Source organism: Taudactylus pleione, unplaced genomic scaffold (genome assembly GCF_031769625.1).
Source record: "Taudactylus pleione unplaced genomic scaffold, aTauple2 ptg000100l, whole genome shotgun sequence".
In the NCBI taxonomy this organism is placed as follows: Eukaryota; Metazoa; Chordata; class Amphibia; order Anura; family Myobatrachidae; genus Taudactylus; species Taudactylus pleione.
The window spans coordinates 6,651,382-6,677,305 of record NW_028284502.1 but is presented as its reverse complement, the minus strand read 5'-3'; positions in this window follow the sequence as shown (position 1 = coordinate 6,677,305).

The window sequence follows — 25,924 nt, the reverse complement described above, 5'->3', positions numbered from 1 at the left end:
TTTCTTCGCTTGATATTCTCCACAAATCTACTTTCAGCGGTACCTATAGAGATCACATCCCCATAATATTTGTTGCTCACATGTATACTTAATTTACCTGTCGATTTTTCAGTGTATATTATGTGGGCAAGAGACCGATTATTCTAGGTGTGTCTACCTCATTAACCAGCACAGTGAGATCTATCTATACCAATTTTTCGTAATACAGATCTCCATATACCATATACTCTTCCTTGATTCAGAGATATACCGTGCTACCTTAGGAATATGTACAGAGAGAGTTCTCTACAACAATCTATATGATGCGCATTGCTTTCTACCTTTGTTACGTATCACAATTTTGTATCTACTCCATCCATAGAGTGGGAGCTTCTTGGTGATATTTGCATGTGGAGTTTTGTTTACTATCGATGTGTTGATGCTGTTTGAGGTTATTTAACCTACTAATTTTATCTTTAATACACATTATAATTATTTGATATAATTCAGTCATTGGACTAATACCGTAGTGGGCTAACTCAGAGAATTATTTATGAGATTACACTTGTGATCTCTCTTTTTCTCTGACATCACCCCGCTGAGAATTACTTTCACCTTGCTTTCAACGTATTTGAATCTTTCATGTTTCATGTCTTGTTTTGTCTTGTTCTTGTATATTACTACTGACATACTTACCGTATTGTGGCAGCTATTTTTAATGTATACCAATTAAATGTTATTTATTAATTAATTATTTACTTACATTCAAGTGTGACCCCAACTAGAGAGTTTCTTTCTTCTTTCTTGTTTTCACTAAAATTAGAAACTGAGCATTTTTATCCTCAATTTTGTGAGTGAGAGTGAATGTTACCAAACTATAAAACAGGATTGCAACTCCATGCCGTTTATACAGTTCATTTCCATAGAATAGAAACAGAGATCTAGTATCTTTCAAAATTGGAGTTGCCAGAGAGGAAAAATGGGTTTCCTGAAGGGCTAGTACATTCACTTTATGGTTATGAAAGGTAGCTAAAGCTAGTCTGCATTTATTTGGGGAGTTAATCCCATGGGAATTTAAGGAGAAAAATTTAGCCATGAATTTAGGAGGAGAATAATGCAGTAGAGTTTGGAGACAGGGACATAAAATGGGAGTAGAAGCCATTGGACAATACTACCCAAAGCAACATAAAGAGGAAAATGTAAGGGAAAGGAACATATGAGAAGAAAAACAGGGGGAAAAGTGGAATAACCTTAAAACTAGGGCTATTGAGTCTGCCGTTAAGGAGGTGAAACGACAAAACTGGAAACATGCGGAGAATGACTTGTGTTGAAAGCCACTCACACTGTAACCCAAACCAACATTAGAGAACTGATGTGCTCATCCTCCACCAAAACAAAGGCAGAACAGAACGTTTAATGACTCAATCATAAAAATAGAAACTGAAAGCCGCAATGACTTTAAGTAGTGAGACACTAAGCATAAAGAAGAAAACTACCAACATTAATACTACATAAAGAACTTGGAATAGCAGATCTAAGCCAAAGACCCTAAATGTCTAAACTAGTAATAGAAACACAGCTGTAATATGACATAGCTAGTTTGCATTCTAACAATGAAGGATCATAAATGAATGAATGTCCTATACAATAGATAAATATAGATCTTAACGTGCACAGTAGAAAATATTGAAAAGCAATAAAAGAACACATATGTAGAATGATAATTTCATGTTGTTTTAATCCAGTCCTGAGTCACTCATTCTTTGGGAGTGGGCATCATAATGGCCCATGCTGCCAGCAATGTGGTGCCAGCTTCAAATAAAGAAATTACATAATCCCCAGCAATAAGTAATGTTGTTATCTCTCAGGGCCACTGTCATTACTTGGTAGGATCTTCTCTTAGCCAGAGTAGCTACAGACAGGTCTGGATAAATTTGTAGGATTCTCAGCAGATCTGTTCCTTTGGCTTGATCTGCTGCCCACAGAATATTCTCCTTGACATGAAAGAAGAGGACTTGCATTAGGAATCATGGGGACTGTTAGGAGAACCAACTCTTGGTTTAAGCAGATATTGTATGCAGTCTATTAGCAGGTTCTGTGGAGAAGAAGTAGGGAGCAGATTCCGGAACAAATTAGAAACATAATCTGCTAGTTCCGCATTGGAGACCAGAATGCCACAAACCTTTAAATTGTTTAATGTGGATCCGAAAGTTTATCTTTCACCCATTGTCATTCCAGCTTGAAGATCATAATGGGCTGTAAGATCATTATGGGAGGAAATAAGTTCTTGTGTTTTAGTCTCCAAGGAGTCAGCGCGGTTGCCCAGACCTGAAATCTCCAAGTGCAATAATTGCATAGAGGATTTTACACCCAGCAGTATATCCTCATTAAAGGTTGTAAACACCTGGAACATGGGGTGAACAGTTAAAAGGACATTGTTATTTAAATCCAGACCTAGTTTTCAGGATTGACAGAACTATGAGATAATGGAGTAACTGACAAGGAGGGTGGACATGCAGATGAGAATGTCCCTTACTTCTGTGATGGAGATGAAACAAATGGGAAATGGATGGGGACCAGAATTTTATGGCTTTTAGCTCTCTTAGGCCGCATATTAGGGAACTAGAAATGAAAACACCAATATGGTGGCAGAAATAGATGGATGGTATTGCAACCTGTCCAGGCCAATGTGATTTGTAATAGAGAGGTCACGTCATGGGTGTAGCAGAGGAAATCAAGATGAGCACCATGCCTCCAACGTTACAGCATGCAGTCTGGCACAGAATTATCTGGGAATACACGTTAGTGCTATCAAATTAGCATGTCTCATATGTTTTTATATTTTTTCCCCCTTTCTATTTTATATACTGTAGTCATTGTGTAATAAACTGTATTTTACTTAAACTAAACACATTTCCTGCCATTGTATAATCATAAACCTCTGAACTCTTCTTTTAACTTTCCCTTTTCTACACTCACACATAGAAAGCCCACATCTATCTTATGAGACAGCTGCTGTGAAGTAATTGGTTATACACAGTTGTATACTTTGTACAATGTTTTTCTGTAACCTTTTATATTTAGCACTGTAAGTCATACAACTATGGAGGATAATAATTGAATGAAGCACCTATATTAACAGTCATTTAAAGGCATTTAAATTCATGAGAAGAAGCTGCTGCAGTATTGCTTGAACCTTATGAGCATCCATGGTAATGCTCTGAGGAGAAATCTTATGCCACTTGAGAAACTTCAAATTTGCACTTTTCATGATTCCATACAAATGATTGTCCATAACTGTTGGGAGTGCTGCTCTAAAGTGATGGAATAAATTAGGGTGACATATAAACAAACCACCACAAGCCACTCTAAGGGGTAAATTTACTAAAGTGAGAGCTTTTAAAAGTGGGTTTTAGAAGAGATGTTGCCCATAGCAACCAATCGGATTCTAGCTATTATCTTCTAGAAGGTGCTACTTAAATGTTAAGTAGAATCTGATTGGTTGCTATGGGCAACATCTCTTCTAAAACTCACTTCTTAAAAATTTCACTTTAGTACATTTACCCCTAGGAGTTCTGTAAGGTCAGCATTAATAAAGTCTTGTAAAAATGCTGGAGCATTAATGAGTCCAAATGCTATTACCAGGTACTTATAATGGGCAGTATAAGTGTTGAAAGCTGTCCTCAATTAAATGTATCCTCGGGCCAAGTGTAATATGGTGCAAGCTTTTTGTGCAAGTCAAACTTGCACATTCTCGCATGTTTAGTATGTGCAAATTTGTCCCGAAATTGGTAAATGTAATAGGGTGCAAGTTTTAGGTTCCCACTTTGACTTGCATGTGAGTGCAAGCAAATTGTGTAAACATGCACCTTGTACAATGAAATATGTGCATGCTTCAGTGTTAATAAAAACCTATAAAAGTGTAAAAAAAAAAAAATTCTGTGGGGTCTCATCCTAAATGCACAACCAGCACCAAGCTTTTCTGAGCCAGTCCTCACTGTGAAAATACAGGGTAAAAAAAAGTAGTAAGGGTCCCCTGTATTTTCATCAACCAGCACCAGGCTCAATGAGCCAGTTATGGTTGAGGAAATATGGGGGACAAAATGAGTAGAGGTCCCCTGTATTATCCACAACCAGCATTGGACTCTTTCTAGTGGGGGTGTAATGCCACAGCCGTGGGACCCGCTTCACGGAGTCCCCCAGCCAAAGCATTATCACCCCATGCTAGTCAGCCCAGGCTGGGAAACCCTGGGGAGGTGGGGACTCCCCCAATAAAGGGGTTCTCCCTCTTCAGAGTACCCCATGCCTAGGCTGATAGCCTGGTGCTATCCACGGCATTCCTTGGTGGTGGGTGCCAGGTTTATTGTGTGAAAAAATAGAAAAAATAATATTGTCTTTTACAGGAGAACTAGAGGTCCCAGCAGCCCACTGGCCCACTGGTACCTCTAGTTCACCTGCAAAAGAAATATAAAAAAAATACAGGATATGGACAACAAAGGTTTTATCATTTTGCTGCCACTCCCCGTTGGCACCTCCAAACAGTTACTCTCTGTCACTCACTTTGTATCAGTGAGCGATATCGCAAAGGTACCTTGACGCTTGCACAGTGCGATCGCGGTATATGCGCAGTTGGCCGATAGTTGCTCAGTTGCGTTAACATCAGCATTGTGTACAAACATGAATCAAGACCTCAGAAAAAAGAAGATTCCCTCCAGCACACTGCAGCAATATTAGCAAAAATACTTGAATCCTACATGATAATAGAAATTCAGAGGTATTGATTGCATACATTTGCAAATATATGATTATGCGCCGGGCCAGCGTCAAGGCTCCTCTATACTGGTGTCCCTAACATTAAGGGGTTCACATCCGAGGCGCAGAGCAGCCCAAAAGAACCCAGCCAAGGACCACTCCCAGGGCATCACACGAAAAATGGAAGAAAGGTGATAGTGAAGTGTAAAGTATAGATGTGTCAAGATAATCAATAAGTGTTAATATGATAAGAAAGAATTAAAATTACATAAATAATAAACAAACAGTATTCAAGTATTTTTGCTAATATTGCTGCAGTGTGCTGGAGGGAATCTTCTTTTTTCTGTGGTTCAGTATAAACCCCACCCTTTACAAGCACCTGAGCAATATCATTAAGCTGATGTGAGCAACCACCATACTTTCTTTTTGCAGTTCTGAGAGGCATTAAAGGAGCCAGCATTAGGAGGATGTGCTGGTCCATATAGTGCCACTTGGAGATTTTTGGGGTACCTCCTAGGTGAGTCAGCTCTCAGCTTATACATGTGCTGTTATCATGCAGTACATTAATTGTAATTATATGACCCAGAGTGGGTGCTACTATTTTGTAGCAATAATTATTTTGGGGTGAGCGTTTGGGCGTAGAGCCTCCGGAGTGGCTCTGGCTGAGCCTTTTTCAGGGCATCACCACTTAAATCACATAGATTTTTTCATCACCTTTCCATTTGTTTATTATTTATGTAATTTTAATTCTTTCTTATTATATTAACACTTATTGATTAACTTGACACATCTATACTTTACACTTCACTATCACCTTTCTTCCATTTTTTGTGTGATGCCCTGGGAGTGGTCCTTGGCTGGGTTCTTTTGGGCTGCTCTGCGCCTCGGATGTGAACCCCTTAATGTTAGGGACGCCGATATAGATGAGCCTTGATGCTGGACCGGTGCTTAATCATATATTTGCAAATGTATGAAACCAATACCTCTGAATTTCTATTATCATGTAGGATTCAAGAATTTATGCTAATATTGCTGCAGTGTGCTGGAGGGAATCTTCTTTTTTCTGTGGTTCATTATAAACCCTGCCCTTTACAAGCACCTGAGCAATATCATTAAGCTGATGTGAGCGACCGCCATACTTTCTTTTTTATGAATCAAGACCTGTATCAACATCACTGCTATGTAACTCAGCATACTCATATAGGCAAGGTCAGTGATGGCGTGAAACTGTGGCCTATGCAGACTTGGATGCAAGCGTTATTATGCATGTTTTAAAATTAGAGATTTGCACTGGGTCATTTTTGCTGTTTTTGCTTCTAATTCGTTGTCCGGTTTTGTTTTTGCCAAAACGGCGTGACTGGTTTTGGTTTTCGATGTTTTTCCAAAAGTGTACAAAAAAAGCTAAAATCACATAATTTGTTGTTCCTAGAATATTAATAACCTCAATAACATTAATTTCCAGTCATTTTCACTCAACTCTGACCACCTCACTACTCACAATATTGTTCGCCAATATAAGCCAAAGGCTGGTTGGCTAAACTAATAAACAGAGCATCGGCACAAACACATGGCAGATATTTCTGTTTAAAAGTGTTTTTGCAAATTAATAATGTGATCAATCAGCCTTTTTGTTGAGCAGTTCCCCAAAATCTCCCCAATCATAAAAACAGTATTCCGTACCTGCGGGTTGGATACAATGCAGGTTGGATACAGTGTGGGTAGCATACAGTGCGGGATACAGTGTGGGTTGGATACAATTCAGGTCGCATACAGTGCGGGATGCAGTGTGGGCTGGATACAGTGCGGGCTGGATATAGTGTGGGTCGGGTAAAGTGTGGGTTGGATAAAGCGCGAGTTGCATACAGTGTGGGTTGCATACAGTGCAGGATACAGTGTGGGTTGGATACAGTGTGGGTTGCATACATGCCTGGTCGCATACAGGTTGGGTACACCAATGTCCTCAATACAGGGGTGTCGGCAGCATCGGCCATGCAGGGGTGCCAGTGGTGTGGGCTGTGCGGGGTGGTGACGTGTCCTCAGTGTGGGAGTGCTGGCAGTGTCAGCAGTTATGGGGTGCTGGTGGAGTCAGCACTTACGGGGTTCTGGTGATGTCGGCAGTTTTGGGGGTAGCAGTGGTGTCCTCAGTGTGGGAGTTCTGGTGGTGTCAGCAGTGCAGGAGTTCCGACAATGTTCTCAGTGTGGGGATGCCAAAGTGTCAGCAGTGCAGGAGTGCCGGTAGTGTTCTGAGTACGGAAGTTCCGGTGGTGTCAGTAGTGTGGGGGTGTCTCAGTGCAGGGTTGCTGATGGTGTCGGTAGTTCAGGCATGGCGGCGGTGTCAGCAGTGTAGGAGTGCTGTCAGTGTTCTCAGTGTGGGGCAACCATTGGTGTCGACAGTGCAGGAGTACCAGCAGTGTTCTGAGTGCGGAAGTGCCGGCAGTGGCGGCAGTGCAGGGGTGCCGGTGGAGTCCTCAGTGCGGAATTGCTGTCAGTGTCGGCAGTGCTGGGGTGTGGCTGTGTCATGACTGCAGGGTGTCGGCTTCCTCGGTGCAGTGGGGGCGGCAATCTTGCATCCGTTTGCCCCATTAAAGACTATGGGGAAGCGCTGAATGGCTGAGAGCTGTCGCAGATGGCTCTCTCAGTCAATCAGCGGGCAGCCCATTGATTTAAATGGGACTTTTAAAATTGACACCCGGGCCAAAACTGTGAGATCTGACAGCGGGATCTCCAGATTTTGGCTCGGGTAGGGATCTGAGGCTGACAGGGAGATCCAAGATGTGGCTCGGATCATCACGGACCCCGGAAGTTCGGGCGAGTTTGAACTGCTGATCTCTACTTAAAATGTCTCATTTGCACCAAGTATAGGCTGGTGCAAGAGCTGTAAATGGGTATATATATATATATGCAGAGCCTAACTAGACTTTTTGGTGCCCTGTGCTAGAAAGAGCATTGGCGCCCCCCTCATTTTTCAAAGGGACATAATGCACCCAAAAAAGGGCCATGGCCTCATGGGGAAGGGCCAGGGAAAAGATAGGGGCGGCCAGGAGATGCTGGGGATGAAATAAGAGGAAGCTACAAGCAAGAATGATAATAAACAGAAATTTGACAGGCCCAAACAGCACCCCCTGACCTGTGGTGCCCTGTGCGATGGCACCGGCTGCACTACCCTAGCTATGGCCCTGTATATATGTATACTTGTACATGGGTAAGCTGATAAAGTACCCTATACAAAATATGCATATATATTATTTAATGTTCTGATATGGCTTAATGGCAGAAAACCTGTATGCTGCTATCTAATGGGATCACTCTGTGCCAAAAAAAGAAAAGCTAGCTGCGCTGATAAGGCTTCTCTTATAAAATACAATTGTATTAATGTAATACACTGTAGTACATATGATAATGTCAATGTATCTAAAACATAAAAAATAACAATTAGCAGATAATAAAATTAGGCTGCAAAGCCAGAGAAATATATATATTTTTTTTAAATCTAAACAGCCTGATTTTATCATCTACCATTTGTTGTCTTATTTGTTTTGGATACTTTGGCATTATCATATGCACTAAATTAAATGTATCCAATTGCATTTGATAACATAAGCCTTACTAGTGCCTCTATATTTTTTGTGGTTTTGGTGCAAGAGCAACTTGATGATGAGTATAAAACCAAGCATATGGTATGAACAGGTGGCAAGTACAGCACAAAGATACGTACAATTCTCATACAGGTGAATATACCTATTTATTTCCATGCACACAATACAGGAGCACTTACAGCCGATTTGCATTCACAGCTTCCAGGCAATAATCAGATTACAACTACAAGTGTAACATTCTGTGCACTGATGATGGGTGTCCAGTGCAATGCATTCATACTTCCAGTTGACACTATTGCCTAACGGGATGTAGTCAGCATCCCGCGTGCAGGATGTAGACGGCCGAAATACCAGCACCGAAATCCCGACAGCGTCGGGATCCCAGCACCAGAACCCTGATGGGGATGTTAGGTTGAGTCACTAGGGGGGCGGTTAGGGTTAGGCACCAGGGAAGGAGGGTTATGGATAGGGGTAAGGGTTAGACTTACCTTCTTTCCTTATGGGTGTTGGGATTTTGACTGTCAGGATCTCATAACCAATCCTTGACTAACAACTAATTTAGCAGAAAGAATCAAATATCTTTTAAATAATAATATTTGTGTACCTAGAGCCTGATTCGGACGCAGTGCTGATGATTACACAGTTGAGCGATTGTCAGTGATCTGCGCATGTGACTGAGTTACACTGCGCATGCGCCAAGTTTACTTTTCGTTATCACTCACAGTGAGGATTTATTAGCTAAATGATGGACAGGCAGGGACCATTTGTTGGCAGCAAATAAGGGGTGGCGACTCAAACGGAGGCGTTTCTCAACCGTGTCTCAGCCTGCGACTACGCTGTCAAAATTACTTCGGCATCTCAGTTCCTGCGGCCATTCTGCACGACCATAGGGTTACTCATAAAGTCGACAGTCACTAGGGTTTGCACAGCTGCCGGTGGGCGCCTCAATACAAATCCCTGCAGCTGCGACACTTGCATATTTTCACACGGTTGCTGCATACAAATTCGCAGCTTTGATGGCATTAGCGTACATTCCTGCCCTAGTTGCTGGCCTTTAAATATAAGCTTGTGATATCATAAAGACATTTACAAAACTGATGCATTATGGACTAGCTAAATTTCTCCCAGTGACATATAAATACTTATTTGAATAAGCAAAATGTCTATGATATTGTAAGGAGAAGCTATGTAGCTTGTCCCTCTTTTAAAGCATCAATACTGTATATATATTTTACATAGTTCTATGTAATTAACAGATTTGCAATATTTTACTTATCATGTTAATGTGTTACTGTTTGTTTAAAAGTCAGATACCAATCAGTCTAAAAATGATGCCTTCATATTTATTATAAATGTTGTCCCAAAGCACTTTTCAGACTAATAGAAGGAATTATTTATATAAAATAATTCAATTATATTTGGTAGAAAAACTTGATTTCAAAGTCTCACAGTTCTACTGAATCTTATGAAAAAGTCTTTTGTTTAACTTTAAACCTAAAATCTGGACATGGTATAATGGCATATTTATTTTCATATTTCTATCGCATAGTTCTAGTTACATTTGTTAGGTTGGAAATTCAAGCAACCCTTTCAAAAACAAGAGCCTTGTCCTGACAGCAATGTTGATGCTTATTGATAAAGTAATTGAAGTTTCAACCTCACATTTTGACCATCTGTCAACACTCTTACTAATCCTCTCTTGTAAACTGAGACTTGCATGATAATCACATGCTTGCAAGCCCGAATGAAGTAAAACTGGATGTAATAGCCCTGGTATATTGTATAATAATAAAAAATTGCAAGGGGTTATCGAAATACACTTAATCCTGCTTCCATGACCTAAATAAGCATGATAACATCAGTTTACAATACAAACTATTCATATGTGTGTTCAATGTGCACTTCTAACAAAGAAAGATGTCTATTTTTCAACTTGCTATGTTTTCTTGTGGGCTGATGTTCTTCAAGTTACCCCACCAGAGGTTTGTGGTATAAAAGTAGTCGGCCTGAGATTATGCACAGTACAGAATGAAAGTTAGACGTGGATGTTAAAGTCATTGCCTCAATAATTCAAAGAACTGGATATAATGCAAGGGGCTAAATAGAGTAGTCTCAGGCAACTGTTATATGTCAATCAAACCCTTGTGTGGCAACATTACATTATATGTATTTCAGTCACTTTCATGAAGATTTTTCCCTTGAGACATCCCTGCTCGAGTTCCATTGCCTGCATCTCCCATATGTGGTCTTCATGTCCTTGGAAAAATGAATATGGGCTATGTTTAGTGATATAAACTACTCTGCTAGTTCTATCTCATTCAGCTGCTATTCTCACATGTGACATCTGTGACTGAGGATATACCCTTGAGGGATACAAAGTGGGCCACCTTAGCCACTACAACTCAGATGGTGTTACACCACTTAGATGTTAACAGATCATTGATAAAGTCCATGGAGATGCTGGTTGATTTAAAATGTGGAGTGGAGTCAGAGGTCCTTGGGGCTCCATCCTCGGGATTTAGTGTTAGGCACACTTGTCATAAGTGGAGGTGTATTCTTGCACATTTTCTGAGATACTCTACCACCAAGAAGTGGGTAATGTTCTGGGTCCCTGAATGTCTGGAAAATTGTGATGTGTGGGACCAGTGGTGTAATCTGGATCTCAGCCCTTTTGGCACGAATGATCTGACTGGGAATATCATGCCAGGATGGTATCCATAACTGCCAGTATACTAGCTGGGTACAGGAGTGGTTAGGTATTCACCTCCTCTTCTCTGTCTGTGTTGTTGAGATGGATAGAGCATCTGCTTTAGAGTTCTGAGAGCGTGGCTGAAAGGTGATAGTGGGTTGGAACCTGGAAAAGAACAGTGTGCTTGTCTTGGGTTCAATCTTCTGGCCAACTGCAGATATGCCAGGTTTTTGTGATCTGTAAATAGTCACTGGGTGTAAGACAAACTCTCAAGCAGATATCTCCACTCATTGAGCACCACCTTACTGGCTAGGAGTTCCTTGTCCCCAATTCTGTAGATACCCCTTGCAGGCAGCATTTTATGGGATTGCAGTGGTGAAGCTTCCCTGTGGTATCCAGCTTGGATAGTACTGGCCTAGTACAATAAAAAAGGTAACACAGGGGATACCAACAGGCGCTAATGATTAAAGAAATACTTAAATATGCATGATGAACTGGAACAATCCTTATATTGCTTGAAGTTCTTTGCATGCAATTCTTCCTCAAGGTTCACCACCATAAGTTATCTCCAGTGTATATGCAAGGAGAAATAAATCAGGGGTCATTGAGGGGTGCTTTCAAAAATACAAACATGGATTTATTCTTTATAGAAAAACCATTCGTGTGTGCTTCAAATAGTGCGTACCCAACTCACATAGTATATACATGAGTATCTCCCAAAAAGGTATCTTTAAATGTTCACAACCATAATATGTGTGGTGAAAAGGAAAGTGCCGCATACCATTCACTCACATCAAGAGAGTTGGGGGAAATCACATAAAGGTTTCTTTTATAATAACTCGGTGCGTACCGAACTCACAATTCTCATGGAGTTTTTACTGCGCATCAAGGTATCTTTCTTTTTCCCATTTGTTCTCAAAACATCATCCAAATCAAATAGTGCTTCCAAAAATATCAAGTTCCGGTGAAAAGATTTATTCATACAAATATTCCAGATAGTACAATAAAAATCCAATTGTAGCAATACATAAAAAACATAAAATTACAAAAATACAAAAAGATAAAAAATAATGAAAAAAATAGAAATAAATATGGACCTGACCAGAGGTAGTCTAATAGCTGACTGGAATGGATGGTAAATCCCAGCAGACAAAGGGTGGAAAAATGATATACCTCTGGATTCCAAAAAAACCATACACCTTCTCAATCTGTTAATGCGTTTCCTTGGGAGCCTTTGTCAAGACATAAGGAAAGGTGCATGATTCTAACATATTTATACAGATGGTCACCAATCAGTTTTCATGAGGGAAGGAGTTCCCGCCCAATATTGGGAAGTTCATAGGGCCAGAGAAACTTCAATCACCTCCAGTGGAATGGATAACTAAAAAGCTGATCTGGAGATTATCTCCACATCCGGCTCTGTATCAACAAATGGGAATTACATACCCACATCCATCACCAGACGCGGGTATAGTATCCCGCATATTAGATCTCCTATTGGCATAACTTACACATCGAGCCTACTTCTGGTAACATGATATGGTGGAACGCAATGACGTCATCGTCATGCGCATCCACCACACCAGCGTATTACATCTCCTATCAGCATGACTTGCACATCGAGCCTACTTCCGGTCGCGTGATGTGGTGGAATGCAATGACATCATCGTCATGCGCACCCACCACACCGCTTGTTGGATCAAATTCACCGCCGGAAATGACATATATATGTCATCCGTCGGTGATTGATGCGGTAACCATAGTAACCTATGTAAACATTGGCCATACTAAAGCAATACAATAAAACAACATATAAACCATCAGTTATATGGTAACCTCAGCCATATTAAAATCTATATATAACCATCAATTAGAAAAGAGAACAAAAGATTGTTAGTAATGATTAACAATGATAATCTTCAACACTTGATTCTTCCTTGCATAATATAGGAAAAGGTATTGAAGTCTCCTTCCATTTTCTTTAGGTCTATAAATGAATTGTCCATTCTTTAAGGTAAATTCCTCTTTGCAGATAGTTCGTATATAACATATAACAAGATGTCCATAATCCAATGGTCATAGGAAATCTAGGGCTAAAAAAACAAGTATTAAGGACCAGCTTAAATCAAAGGAACCATTTTAACTCAAAGTCCTTATTAAGCCCCCTTGGAGTTAGAGTCTTGTATGTATATGTAAAATTCATTTCTGTTCTAGCTAACAAAGAAGTGATATCAGTACATCTCCTATTAGGTTTGATGATTTTAAGCCCATAGAAGCCCACTATTTCAGTATGTGAACAATTGTGCATTTCCTTAAAATGTGATGCCAAAGAATGGGTATCAAAACCTTTTTTGATGTTTCGGAGGTGTTCCCCAATACGTACTTTTAGAGGTCTGGTTGTTCGTCCTATATAGACCTTATTACAAGCACATTTCACAGCATAAATAACATTATTACTGTTACAGGTGATAAAATCTTTAATTGGGACATTCACTCCATTTATTTCTATATTTTCAATTTTACTTTTCCCTTCACTTTTAATTAGTTTACATGCTTGGCAACCTCCACATCTAAAAAACCTTTTGATACAACAGTGGAAAGATTTTTATTCTTGCCAACCAACATGCTGCTAACTAATTTAGATTTTAAACTGGGTGCCTTCCTGTAAATATAAAGTGGTTTTTCTGGTACCAATGATCCTATTAACAGATCTCTTTTTAAAAGGCCCCAATGCTTCTTTAAAATGTTCTCAACATCTGTGTTGACTAGTATATTGTGTGACAAAAGCCCACTGAAACTTTTCATTAGACTTGGAGCCATTGTGTGTTACATTAAACAGATCTTTATGTTCCAGTTCTTTTATTGCTTCCACAGTTCCACTCACTTTATCCCTATCATACCCACAAGCTACAAACCTCTCCTCCATTTTTTTTGCTTGATCAATAAAAACTTCTTGTTCTGTACAATTTCTTTTAAGTCTTTTTAATTGTCTTACAGGAATGGAATTGAGCCAGTTATCATGATGACAACTTTTGGCCCCTATATAGGAACCGGAGTCAGTCGCTTAGTATAGGTCTTAGTATGTATAATACCATCTTTTATATAAACTGTTATGTCTAAAAAATTGATGGTAGAATCACTTATAGCGAATGTTAGAACTATATTTTTTTCATTATCATTCAAAATATTACTGAAGGCATCTAAACTTGTTCTTCCACCTCTCCAAACAAAAAAAATGTCATCAATATACCTACGATAGGACACCAGGTTTGCTCCGAGACGCCCAGAACTCCACACAACCTCCTCCTCCCATTGACCCATGAAGAGGTTGGCATAACTCGGAGCGAACCTAGTGCCCATCGCGGTACATATCTTCTGTAAGAAAAAATCATCTTTAAAAAGAAAAAAATTGTTGGAGAGGATAAATTCAATACCTTTTAATATAAAATCTTGTAGATCTTTTACTAAACTGGATTTATCCAATGTAATTTTGATGACTTCCAGGCCTATGGAGTGATCGATGATCGTATACAATGAATTAACATCGCATGAGACCAGCAGGTCACCCTCTTCCCAAGAGATAGTTTCTAATGTAAGAAGAAAATCATGAGTGTCTTTTAAATGTAATTTATTGAGCAAAACCAAAGGTTGCAAGTAAAAGTCAATAAATTCTGAAAGTCTTGATGTCATTGAATCTACCCCAGAGATAATTGGTCTTCCAGGAGGATTTGTAAGGCTTTTGTGCACCTTAGGCAAAATATATAGCACTGGGGTCACTGGCTGTTCAATCATCAAAAACTGCAATTCTTTTAAAGTTATAGTTCCCCTTTTTTATATTTATCTATTAAATTATTCAATTTATTTAGTGTAATTTTAGTTGGATCTTAGGCCCTCATTCAGAGCAGTACGCTCTGAGCAGAGCGCACGCTCTGAATGAGGGCCGCCCTCCATGAAAATGGAGCATCCTCCTGGATGCTCATATAGCTGTGGGTCACCACCCACAGGCTATACGAGCGTGCAGTTTGATGGCCGCGATGGTCTTGACCATCGCGACCATCGAAACTGCGAGCCGGAGCCTGCAGTTGAGGTTTTCAACCGCAAGCTCCGGAGTGATTTTGGCTCTATCAGAGCCAAAATCACTCCCACTGACATCACTAGTGATGTCAGTGGGCCGGCTTCTGACGGGAGGCGTTCCCGTGGGAACGCCCCCGTCAGGGAGGCACGCCCCCAGCACACCTACCAAAGGGGGCGTGCTGTCAATCAACATCGACAGCACGCCCCCTTTGATCAGACACAACGAGCGAAGGACTTTCCTTCGCTCGTCGCGTCTGGCGCATGCGCACGACGGAGCTCCCTCCATCGTGCGCATGCTCAGTGCACACCATCGACCCACTTGTGCACGGACAGCCGCTTGCGAGTGGGTCTGAATCAGGCCCTTAGTTTTTTATACGTCTTTGTGTCTTTCAATTGAAGATAAACTTCCTTTTCATAATTTTCAATGTCCATAAGGACAATGCCCCCCCTTTATCCGTGGGCTTAATTATCAATTCTTTATTTTCTTTGAAACCTTTCAGTGCACTTCTCTCTTTATACGTCAAATTCAAACTTCTTTTCTTATTTTTATTAGAAGTTAGATTTTCTACATCTTCCAAGACCAAAGAACTAAAAGTGTCCAAAAAGGACCCTTTTAAATGTCGAGGAAAGAAAACTGATTTTGGACGAAAAGGAGTGACCAACATCGCCTCCTCTTGGTCCAGAACCTGCTTCTCCTTATTTAGAAAAAAATTTTTGATAGTTAATTTCCTAATACATTTTTGTACATCTACAAATACCTCAAAGGGATTTACAAAATTACTGGGGGCATATTTCAAACCCTTCTCTAACAAAGAGATCTCCTCTTTCTGTAGGTTATGTGAACTGAAATTAAAAATTTTCACTTTCGATAAGGAATCATCCTTTTTTGTACCTACATCTGTATTGGGGGAATTATTAATCACAGCTTTTTTAATAAATTTCCTTTTTCTATTATTTTTCTTCCTTCTGTGAGGCCTATTGGGTTTTGATCTCTTTTGCCCGCCCCTTTTTCCCCTAGTTTTTTTTGGACCAATTATCCGTAGTGGCAATTCTTTGAGAGCTCCTCTAAAAAATAGGGCTCATCATCTTCATATATTGCTGAATACCTATTCTTCACTGGAATATTGAACTCCTGATCTCTATAGGAATCAGAAAAATTAGTTTGTCTAAACTTCAAGGGGTCAGGATCTCTCCTTTTATATGTAAAGGGTCTCCCTATCTAATGGGGTTGGTGACTGATTGGAGTCCTCCATCCCCTATCCCATCTTTTAGGGGGAGTTCTATATGCCTCTGTTTTGAATTGATATTCGCCTTTCCTGTCATCAAAAGTTCTGGAAGATGGAATATATTTCCTTTGTTTTCTTATATTCCCTGAGTATTTAGTTTTATTATTTCTCTTTATCGGGTCTGAGTCTAAACTTATAGAGTCATCTTGCTGCATACCAGCCTTGTCTCTATTAAATTTATTAACTTTTTTAGTGATGATATTCTTCTCAGCCCTTTTAACTCTATATTCGATAGTATTCTTTAGTTCTTAAAAATCTTCTGACTCTGAATAGGGAGTTGCCAAGGACTTATAGATGCTAATTTCATCCTCTAAAACATTGAGTTCTTTTCTACGTTCTTTAACAATAAGATCCATCAATGAGAAGGAACATTCGTTCACAATGTTTATCCATTCTTTTATAAACTCATCACTTGCTGTACCAAAAGATGTTTTTTTTATCAATTTTAAGTCCCTTAGGTATTAATTGGTGGGCCAAATATTTTTCTAAAATCACTGCCTCCCACCAAATCTTATTCTCTTTGAGGAGCACAGACTCTAATCTCTTCATGATCCCCTCCAAATCATCATCAAGCAATTCTACATATTCTGTGTTCTCATTAAAAACTTGTTTCAAGGTGTCTAGTCTTTCTTCTCTAAAAGAAAACATTCTAATATATTACTATGCAGCACAAAATAGGAACCCACCACCACAGGTGAAATAATACAAAATACAAAATGGAAAATTGTGGTGGGTTACACTGTAAATGCGCAACAGCAGCCTGAAATAATCTCCCAAGTTAGATGGAAATCACCAAATCCATAAATACATGTACAATAAGAAAGGTAACACAGGGGATACCAACAGGCACTAATGATTAAAGAAATACTTAAATATGCATGATGAGCTGGAACAATCCTTATATTGCTTGAAGTTCTTTGCATACAATTCTTCCTCAAGGATCACCACCATAAGTTATCTCCAGTGTATATGCAAGGAGAAATAAATCAGGGGTCATTGAGGGGTGCTTTCAAAAATACAAACATGGATTTATTCTTTATAGAAAAAACATTCGTGTGTGCTTCAAATAGTGCGTACCCAACTCACATAGGATATACATGAGTATCTCCCAAAAAGGTATCTTTAAATGTTCACAACCATAATATGTGTGGTGAAAAGGAAAGTGCCGCATACCATTCACTCACATCGAGAGTTGGGGGAAATCACATAAAGGTTTCTTTTATAATAACTCGGTGCGTACCAAACTCACAATTCTCATGGAGTTTTTACTGCGCATCAAGGTATCTTTCTTTTTCCCATTTGTTCTCAAAACATTATCCAAATCAAATAGTGAAATAATTTTATTCTCCAAAATATCGAGTGTAATATCCAAAAAATTAATACAATTCGAATGATAAGTGCTAGTGAAAGTGAGATTAAAAGTGTTAGAATTCAAGTGACAAACAAAATCAGTGATGGATTGTGAATCCCCTTTCTAAATAAAAAATAAATCATCTATATATCTGGCGTAGATATTTTGGAGAATAAAATTATTACATCTAATTATAGGAAAGATGTCAACTGTAATAATTATCTTGCATATAATAGTAATCATCAGAAGGCGTGGTTAAAGAACGTCCCCAAAGGACAATTGCGTAGATTGAAACGCAATTGTACTAATGATAGCAAATTTAGAGAACAAGCACAAGATTTGATGATGGCCTTTAAAGATAAATCTTATCCAGAAAAATTACTTGAAACATTATATCAAGATATCGCCCTCCTAGACAGGTCCTCTCTGCTTTTGTCAAAACAAGAGAAAATCAAAAAGAGAAGAGAATTCCTCTTAAAAAACCAATAGATAGTTCAACAGTATTTGTCTCTAAACAAAATAGTGCTTTGGTTAAAGTTAAACAGATTATTAATAAGAATTTTCATCTTTTACAATTGGACCCTATTCTTAAAAAAGAATTGGGTGACTTTCCGACAGTGATTTTTAATAAAAGCAGATAATTTAAAATCTAAAGCATAAAGGAGAGGGGGGGGGAGGAGCAGGTGCACACTATAAGCACTAAGAATACAAATGATCAAAATATCTATAATAGACTGCAATAATTAACATGGTTTTAAATGTAAGGTTTCCTAGTACATGTTTGGCCAAAGATGTTTGCCCACCTACCCCGTCACGGTGAACCTTATACAGGTGGGTCCCTAACATCTCTAATACTGACACACTAATTAATTTATCAAGGACTTACCTATCATAGAGCCCATTAAATGTGTGTACTGCAATGCAAGGACCCAAACCAGTTAAAATCACATGGGGCAGGCAGGAAAAGTGCTAGCCCAAAGAAGGGGTCTCACCTTCAGAATGCACCTTAAATACACACACACAGGAAATGGGAGGGGCTGGGCTGCACATCCTAATATTAAACATGATAATAGGTGCTACCATGCTGAGACCAGTAGTTCTACAGCAAAAAGGAGAGGGGGGAGAGGAGCAGGTGCACACTATAAGCACTAAGAATACAAATGATCAAAATATCTATAATAGACTGCAATAATTAACATGGTTTTAAATGTAAGGTTTCTTAGTACATGTTTGGCCAAAGATGTTTGCCCACCTACCACGTCATGGTGAACCTTATACAGGTGGGTCCCTAACATCTCTAATACTGACACACTAATTAATTTATCAAGGACTTACCTATCATAGAGCCCATTAAATGTGTGTACTGAAATGCAAGTACCCATACCAGTTAAAATCACCTGGGGCAGGCAGGAAGAGTGCTAGCCCAAAGAAGGGGTCTCACCTTCAGAATGTACCTTAAATACACACACAGGAAATGGGAGGGGCTAGGCTGCACATCCTAATATTAAACATGATAATAGGTGCTACCATGCTGAGACCAGTAGTTCTACAGCAAAAAGGAGAGGGGGGGGAGCAGGTGCACACTATAAGCACTAAGAATACAAATGATCAAAATATCTATAATAGACTGCAATAATTAACATGGTTTTAAATGTAAGGTTTCTTAGTACATGTTTGGCCTTCCCCTGGTGATTTTAACTGGTATGGGTCCTTGCATACAATTGATATTAAAATTGCATTTATTGTTTCTACTAGTGCTACAGTCTTTATTTATGGTAGCTCTAACACTGGCTTGTGGCAGGACCAAATAGGAGATAATTTTGGAGTGAGTGGCTCCTTGCTAATATGTAAATGCAGCAGGTGTATGACAGTCATGATGGTGGATGGGGCTGGGCCACCAGCCAGCTGAGTAAGCCTCAGCTTACTCAGGCTGGCTGGCTTGCAAGGCCAGGAAACTGCATCTGTGGATGCAGCCCCTGGCCTTGCTACTCCTGGAAAAAAGGGCGAACATGCCCTCATTTCTGGAAGTGTAGGCCATTCCTGCCTCATACCAACCCTTAAATGCTTCTGCCTGTCAATCAGGTAGAGGCATAGAAGGGGCTGCATGCAATTATGCAGGACCCTTTCTGTACATTCAAAGAATGGGTCCTGTGCATGTGCAGATTGCGATCAGGGGTTTCTGGACATTATCTTACCCAAGTTGGCCTAGCTGCCTGTGCCACAGGTTCATAGATTGGCTTGATTCACAGGCCAGCATAGCACGACACATCTCAGTGTCTAGGATGTTTTGCAATGGGTTGCTGTTGCTTTTAAAGCCAATTTTTTTATTTTGCACAGCACACTCCTGCGATCTTGACCTTGAACCATTTGTCTTCTAGGACACTAATAACTATAAGGTTGGTTCCCAAATCTGGTATTAATAACACATCCTGGATGTCTGTGACAATGGTTTCACCTTTATTTCTCAGGCGCACCATGATTGTAAAGACTTTGGGCCTGATTCAGACCCACTCGCAAGCGGCTGTCCGCTCGCAAGTGGGTCGATGGTGTGCACTGAGCATGCGCACGACGGAGGGAGCTCCGTTGTGCGCATGCGCCAGATGCGACGAGCGAAGGAAAGTCCTTCGCTCGTTGTGTCTGATCAAAGGGGGCGTGCTGTCGATGTTGATTGACAGCACGCCCCCTTTGGTAGGCGTGCCGGGGGCGTGCCTCCCTGACGGGGGCGTTCCCACGGGAACGCCTCCCATCAGAAGCCGGCCCACTGACATCACTAGTGATGTCAGTGGGAGTGATTTTGGCTCTGATAGAGCCAAAATCACTCCGGAGCTTGAGGTTGAAAACCTCAACCGCAGGCTCCGGCTCGCAGTTTCGATGGTCGCGATGGTCAAGACCATCACAGCCATCAAACTGCATGCTCGTATGGCCTGTGGGTGGTGACCCACAGCTATACGAGCGTCCAGGAGGACGCTCCATTTTCATGGAGGGCGGCCCTCATTCAGAGCGTGTGCTCTGCTCAGAGCGTACGGCTCTGAATGAGGGCCTTTGACTCCAATCCCTCTGACTGTTATTGGGTCACACATGCTCAATGATGGAAACCATTCTTGATTGCAACTGAAATGCCTTGTGGCTCCTGAGTCCTTGTACCAGCAAGCCTTCCTGTGATTGTCTGTGACATTTAAAGCTAACTTGTTGTTTTTATCATGCTTCTTCTGTGCACTACTTGAGTCTCAGTCTGCATTCAGAGACTTTATGTCCCACTTACCAACATACAAAATGCTTATACTTAGGCTTTATGGGCTTAGTGTCCTTTAAGAGTAAAGCTGAAATTTCAGAATTTGTCTCAACTGGTATGTGTTCCTGGAACTGCAGCAGTTTAGCCCTCACAATCATTGATAGCTTAGTCACACAGGATTCTAAAGCCTTCACCAAGAAATCAAATTCAGACATTAGAATATGTAGCATTGCCATTGTGACCTCCGTCATCCACCTGGACTTCTATAGATGTCAATTGCAAAAATATGGACATTTTGCCTACATATGGTCATGTCTATGCATGTACTTAGTCTGGTACCATATAGTGTACACCTCAGGTTTATCTTACTCATCAGACCTTTATCTTTATATGCTGCTTGCAGGGCTATCCACATATCATGTGCTGACACTTTCCAGTGAATTATAGACTACACATGCTGTTCCACAGCTAGGCCTTTAGTCCCCATGGCTCTATCCACTTCATCAGGATTTAGATTGTCATCTGGATTAATTTGGGATTTTCCACAGCTTCGCGAGCTTCAGCAGCATCTCCATAGCAAACTTCCATATGGCATTATTCTCTGGACCTCTCAAATGTATGAAGGTCATGCTGGCTGATGCACTGTGCATTTTATGGCTTGATCCAAACACACTGGACTTTCTTCCAGTGTATTCTTCACATGCAGGGTACTGGGCCCAGAACCTATTAATATATCACTGCAAAGAAATTTTAATACAATAAGGTGAATCTTAATTTGTCATTGCCGCAAATAGCGGCAATAAGAAAATATACTAATTATAATTATCAGCTCTAAGATAATAAATATGTCCCATTTCTGTAAAAAATTTAATTTATCACAACCTAATCAGAATTTAGGCTGGAATGTCAAATTTGGGCAAACACAAGAAAGAATCATTCCCACTCGAGGTCCAAACTGTCATAATGATCCTGACCTCAGAGCCAACCATAGTTGTTTGGAAACAGTACTGAATGGGCCAAATCTGCTATATTAGGGAATCTCTCTTTAATTTATCACAATGAATCCTGGACTTTCTGCCGTGATGCAGAAATTTACAAAGCAACTTAGTACACTTGAGTATATCTTAAGGGGTCAAACAGAGGGGGAGCAATTGTTATGTTAATTTAGGATGTTTCCCAGATTTGAGAAAACATTCCTAGTAAAGAAAAATTTAAATGGTTGCAGTTTTCAAGAATGGTTGTAATTTTATGAATAATTGGGGAAAATTGATCCTATACAAATCTAGGATGGAGACCGGGAGAAAATGCCAAAACATTTGAGTATTCCTGAGACTATTTTCAGCTGAAACCTGAATACATTTTTTGTATGCCTGGGGCATGGGTGGACAGATGAAAGACCACTGAAAGGAACTGAATGTCTCAATTAGTAGGACTATAGCGGGTTTCAAAATAAGTGGTTTAGAAATCATGAGTAACATATCATCTGCAAAGAAGATAATTTTGGTTTCCCAATTGCCAATAGGGATACCACATAATCTATGGTGTTTATTTATACTACTGCTCCAGGAGGTGTACATCAGGTCTCTTGGGTTTTATGATCTCTAATAAGGAATTAGAGAGTCAGCATGGATTTTAAGGGTGTGCAAAAAGCTAGGAGGCTTGATGAGGCTCCTCCTCATGTGGGAGATGGCTAGATACCAGAGGGTATGTGGTGTACAGAATAGGCAATTGAGGGGTAGTCAGGAGGCAAGCCTTTCAGCAAGATGGATTGGAGCTGATGGCAGCTGGTGATATGCCAAGCCAGGGGGCACTGTGCTAAATGATGAGGAGGACTGCCATTAGTAGTAGGAAAATAGAAATACCGCGCTTCACTGGTAATGCAGCTAAACAGTGTGAATGGGTAAAGCCCCACAAAAACCCTGGATAACAGAATGGACAAACACGAAAAGAACCCTGAGCACAAAACAAATCAGGTAGGTGAGTCAAACAGTCTCCAGTAATCCAGAAAAAAGTTCAAATATATGTCTCTGGAATGAGTAGGAGGATAAATATTTCCACAAGGAATCTTTCTGGAGTCTTCCACAAAGCCTTAATGAACCGGTTTAGATGTAAAATCTTCAATTATCTCTCAAGTCAATGTTCCATATAAAATGTAAACAAAGAGAGAGCCAACATAGCGTAATTCAATTAATTTTAATTCGGATTACATATCATAAAATCCAACGGATTTCCACAAGAAAATTCAATAAATAAAACCACCAATGAGGGGAAAACAAACATACCAGAAGGTGTGGGTGTAAGCAGTATTGCACCTAAAACAGCATAGAAAGCTCACTCCCTGGGATCAGTAATCTGGGGACCCTTGTCAGTTTAGGAGTATTCTGCCTGTATTACAACCTTCCAGATTAGTTGCTTGAAGTCCCATAAACCAATGCGTTTCAACTTTCAAAGAAGTCTTTATCAAGGTATGGTGGTGTTCTGGGCAGACAGGACTTACATACCAAATGCTAGTACCTCATTGGTTGGTTGTACATTGTGAAACAAACACATCAAATAACATTTAGACAACGAATATTGACATTAATATACATACAGCTAGATAAATATGCATTTCTAAAATAAGAATTGAAAGGAAAAACTTTTTTTCAAGATAAAAATTCATATTGGAATTGACAGCGCTGATTTGGAATGCATAAAGCCCCATTTCCGGTACTGAGGTGGAACGCATACCTCATTTCCGATATCGTAAAAACTGGTAGTTAGCACAAATGGGGATATGGTTTTGGGCGGCATCGTGAGCTTCGACTGATCCACCCTCTGATATAATAGGTGTTATGGGCATCCCCCTGATACCTAGAGGGACAACTCTCATGTTCCCCCAAGACCATATAGCGCCATCATGTGGGACCGGAAGTGCGCGCGCATATACCTCCAGTCAGATGGTCTCCACGTGGAACGTAAAAGGTAAACAAATTTTATTTTCGGTCCGGCGCCATTTTGCGGACCCGGAAGTATGGAAGCGCTACTTGTCAGGCATTCCCCGCATGGATTAGAATTAATTGAAATGAATAGACAAGCCAGACTTCCGGTCATCTGGCTGTTCCAGGTTCTACTAATGATAATAAATAAACTATGTATACACCAAGAAAAACAGTCCTAAAATATAGGAATATCCATATATAATTTTTGGGTTTTAGCCTGACAAAATGTGTCTGTGACACAGTGCTGTGACTAGACTGTCTCTTACTCTCCTAAAAGGAGAGCTATACAGTGTTCTGGGACTGTTTTAATAATTGTCACAGCCTCAACCAATATTGATTAACCTTTTACTTCCACAGTGAACTATATTATAAAATAGGTATGACCATAAAGAGTGAAAAAGTATAAATGTAAATAAATAGTAAATTTGTATTTATTAATGTCATCAAAAAACATACAACTACTGTCCTAAATAATCAAATTGCATAACATTTTCTAATGCAGACAATAATTGATGAAAAATTTACAAAATAATTTAATATAAATTTAAAAACAGATAAATATAAAACAGTATCACATGATAAAACTGGATATAATAATTAATATACCTAAACAAAGAGCATAAAAAATAAGCATTACAAGCTTATTTAATGTAATTAGTTTTTTTCTTTTTGACCGCTAAGATTGTGAATGAAGGTCACCTGTTACTAATTGGGGTCAGAAAAGATACCTTTATGTGAGGCTGTCTATCTAAAACCAGGCATCTAAATACAGATGTAGGACTAAAGACAGGCATCGAAATCCTGACACCCATCTAAATCCTGATGCCAAAATCTAGACAGATGGCTTCCTGAATGAAGGTAAGCAGGGCAGTGTTAGTGCTTAGCCATGGGGGGAGGGTTAGGTTTAAGGACCCCCAGGGGGACTTAGGGTTAGGCACCACCCCAGGAAGGTTAGGTTTAGGGTGCGTGGAGGGGGGTTAGGTTTAAGCACCCCTGGGGGAGGTTAGGGTTAGGTACCACCCCAGGAGGGTTAGGTTTAGGGTGTAGGGAAGGGCAGTTAGGTTTAGGCACCTCCAGGGAGAGGTTAAGGTTGGGCACCACCAGGGTTGGTTAGGGTTAGGCACCACTAAGGGAGGGTTAGGGGGAGATGGGAGGGTTAGGGTGGGATGAGGGGAGGGTTAGGGTACTTACCAGCCCCAGTTGGAATTTTCAGTGTTTGGCCTTGCGGTGTCAGGATTTTGTCAAACAGCTTCCCGGCGTCAAAATTTCATACCCAACCTATGTGAAAGACCCAAGAGGAATTTAATGTGAGTGTTGCATTTAAGGGAGATATCAAACCTGAATTTGCCTGAGAGACAGACATATGAAGTTGAGGTCCCAGTGACATTGGCAGTGCATCCATACTTTTTCACTCTATTTGTTTTTGGACTAAAATACCTATAGGGACTTCTTGTCCCATGTTTTGATTTCCTTGATCCTGGAATAAACCTATCACTCAATTTCCTGAAATCACTTCATGTGTTTTTTTGTTATTTGTAGTATTACACTATTTTGAGTCTTTTCTGTAATACCTTACATGGTTGGGTTTTCATTTTATGAATTATCAAAGAGCATATTTGAGACAGACATTTGAAGTTGAGATCCCAGTGACACTCATAACATCCACATCGCATCCATACTATTTCCCTCTATTTGTTTTTGGACTGTTGTACTTCTTAGGGGTTGGGTGACAGCCCAGGGGTAGAATATTTGGAAGTAGCTTACTGTGGTCTCTCAGCCAGGGTCAGCCTTGTTTTGAATTTCTGCCTATAGGTATTTTGCTTACTCTCAGGAAGCTTTCAAATCAGCATTTCTCAGGTACTTTTTAGACCAAGCCCTGTCAGTAACAAATGCCATCTTCCTTTCAATTCCAGATATCCACATAAAACAAAATCACATATATTGTGTAGTGTATAGAGATATACAACAATAATTATTAATAGGT